The sequence below is a fragment of the Rhagoletis pomonella genome, unplaced genomic scaffold (genome assembly GCF_013731165.1).
Source record: "Rhagoletis pomonella isolate Grant_MI unplaced genomic scaffold, Rhpom_1.0 Rhpom_scaffold_00005, whole genome shotgun sequence".
NCBI classification, from domain to species: domain Eukaryota; kingdom Metazoa; phylum Arthropoda; class Insecta; order Diptera; family Tephritidae; genus Rhagoletis; species Rhagoletis pomonella.
The window spans coordinates 74,409,779-74,412,908 of NW_023458559.1; the positions used below are offsets into that span (position 1 = coordinate 74,409,779).

The following is a 3,130-nucleotide window of genomic DNA, read 5'->3' on the forward strand; positions in this document are numbered from 1 at the left end:
ATTTGCAAATATCAACTGGCTCAATTGAACTTTTTGTCACAGAACAAACTTTGAAAAACGGCTTTAACGCAAAAAAAAAAAACAAAAATAAAAATAAAAAAGTTACGAGTGATTAATGCCTCATTTGAATTATTCCAATAGCACGCCGATCTAGTGATCCAGTCCAGCACTAGACAGCCAATGACGACTTTCTCCTTTATTGCAGCTTTTCAAGAAGCCTGTGTAATGAACACTAGAGGGACAATGAACAGAAGTGAAAGAATCATTTTTTGAACAGACTCAATCGTTAGCGTTAAAAGAAATCATAGACGAGTTTGTTAGAGGATCAAAAAACGAGAAATATAAAATCAGTAATTGAATAAAATTATTTGCATGTTTTGTGTTCATTAATACATATGTATGAAGGCATATCGCTAAGAATGCAAAGGTGCCACGTCCATTTTCTGAAAATGTTCAGCATTTTTGCCCCAATTAATTAAACGACATCGGATATAATTACATCTCGAAATAATCTATTATTGCATTATCTGCCACTCTGAGTCTAAAACTAAGTTTGCATCCGCGCTAAATTTTACAGGTAAAGGAACACATTATATATCTGGCCAAAGACTGTCTTTTCTGCTACTACATGACCAAAAACTCTGTTGGGATTTTTTATGCTATACAACGGGTCGAATTGTACTGGCCTGGGAGCACTGGTCGAAAAGTGGACCGACAATCCGGTTACTGGATTGTTAATATGTAACGGCACGCCACTGAAATATGTAATTTAATTAAAAAGTATGTATAGGAAAAATTAATTGTATAAATACATATATATATACATATAAAACTAAAAATGAGCTGCTTACTTTAGTTTCTTTAAAAATAATAATAGATTGGCGCTTACACGTGTGTTAGTGTTACCCAGGCGTTGCGGAGTGGAAGCGCGCACTGCTTACCACTAAACCACAGCGGTCGTGTAGTTTCTTTAATTAATTTAAAAAAATCCTCATACTTTTGGGGATTTCCATATGACGAACATACAAAATCGGGCCTTTCAATTCTGCCCCAATGAAGATGATAAAATATGGACAACACAAAAGCAAAGTAAATAAACCAAAATACGAGTACGAAGGCGAGAATGCAGAGAAAATAAAATAAAAAAACATACCCCATTTTAAGGAAATAACATAATTCGGGATACACCACGTCATCACCGCATATGTCGCCACAAACCAACGTACAAATTGGGTAGGTAAAGTACAAAAAGATAAATAGACAAACGACAAAGAGTGAAGCAAAATGCGAAGCTGAATAGCAAAACAAAATTTGTATTATTTTGTTGTCTGCTATTTTGCGGCAGAAATGATTGTGGGCCTCTATATATATGTATGTATGTATGTTTGCACAGTACAAACCAATGACAGCGACGATGAATTGGTGGAATACTCGCGATGTTTTGACGAACATGTACCGAAAAGTAGTCGTAAAAAGCGTTCAATTATGTATACATTTGGTATGTAATTTATGGTGTATATACTATACTTAAAAAAAAATGTATTTTTTAGCAAAAATAAAATTATAGTTTAAAAAACTAAAACCTCCCTATTATAATTGCCTTTCGTACTGTCATCAGGTATGTAACTTGAGAATAGAAATCGCTGCATCTTTTAGGCGCATCAATATTACATAGTTACATCCCGAGCTAATAAAAGGAAGATAATAAAAAGCGACTTCAACTCTCAAAAAATAAATATATATATATATATAACAAAAAAAAAAAAAATATTCCGACGAACTGATAACCTCCTCATTTTTTGCAAGTCGGTTAAAAAGCGTTGTTTACGTTCTTTAAAATATTTTAACATCAGCGAAAACTTAATTTATAAGTATAGTACACTCGATGTACCCAAACTTGGCAAGTTTTTGCCTTACAAGTTATCACCATGTTTCTAGCAGGTGTGCAAAGGGTTAAGACTGTCTACGTCACGTAATGGCGCGCTTTTTCTGCAAATCACAAAATCAATAAAAATAAAAACAAATTTCGCGTGTACAGATACAAAATTTTGTATATTGTACATATGTAATGTTTAATTTCATATAATTATTTTGATATTATTATGAACTTGCAAATAAACATACTCTTTGAAGCCCTTTAACCGACCAAAATTTCTCTACACTTTCTTTTCTTTATATATGCGCCTGCCGCTACAAACCTGCAGCGCTCTGTACACTGACCCACCAACAGTGGCCGCCCGCCTATTCATTCAGTGAGCGACAGCAAATAGCGAACTGGAATTTTCCTTTCCACTAGTAGCTGCACCATCAATATTGCAATTTTCACACCTTATTACGCTTATCCTGTTAACTACAAATTATGAGAAGAATGTTTAATGCTGTACATGCTACAAGAAAAAGCATAAATATTTTCACTTCGCCATTGCGAACGCTTCGTATTTAAATTTTTTCCTCAACATTTTTCCACTTTGCGATGTGTACATTTTTCACATTCGGCACTCGCTGGCTGCACTCACCGTTTCTGTGTTCGAATTTCAATATAATTCACAAACACCCGCTGTTGTTAATAAACATTTATCATGTCGTTATTGTGCAATTAGCACACACAACAAATTTACGAAAATTCTACAGCAAAATTGATTGTGAAAAAATCCGTGCGCAACTATCGAATCATGTCCGTCACCACCATTTGCAATAAAAATTTCATCTGTGCTGTGTTCGTTTTCGCCGAAGGTTCGTTCGGCTCAACAGGGTTGCGTGAAATGCACGCAGAGATGTATAGATATTATGATTCTTCAGAGTTGCATTTGATTAGACAATACAAACAATTAGGCTCTTTCACACCGAAGCATGGTACCAGAAAATTTGGTATTCGGTAACTTTCCTCTACGTGTTTTGTTTGTTTAGTGTTTAGCTACACAAACAAGAGAAATTGGAAAATATGACCGCAAACCGAGATAGGCTATTGTATTTTATTATTACTAGTGTTCGCCCAGCGGTTGAAATTCAACCGATAAAATTAAGGATAGTTTATGTAAGTTGAATGAGCTAAAATAACATTAGTTGGAATGGGTTAAGTGGAGGGGAGTTTAGCTTAGTACTTGGTATAACATAACATAACCATAACATC

General features: G+C 34.6%; 1 protein-coding gene across 1 annotated transcript in view; it reads right to left on the reverse strand.

Moving 5' to 3' along the window:
- Nucleotides 1-2,764, reverse strand: part of LOC118739513 (mRNA (2'-O-methyladenosine-N(6)-)-methyltransferase) — a 10,191-nt gene extending 7,427 nt beyond the window's left edge. Inside the window, exon 1 of the mRNA XM_036470880.1 lies at nucleotides 2,517-2,764. The gene's annotated coding sequence lies outside the window, so the exon portion shown is untranslated. The remainder of the gene's footprint in view (nucleotides 1-2,516) is intronic.
- Nucleotides 2,765-3,130: the final 366 nt, after the last annotated feature.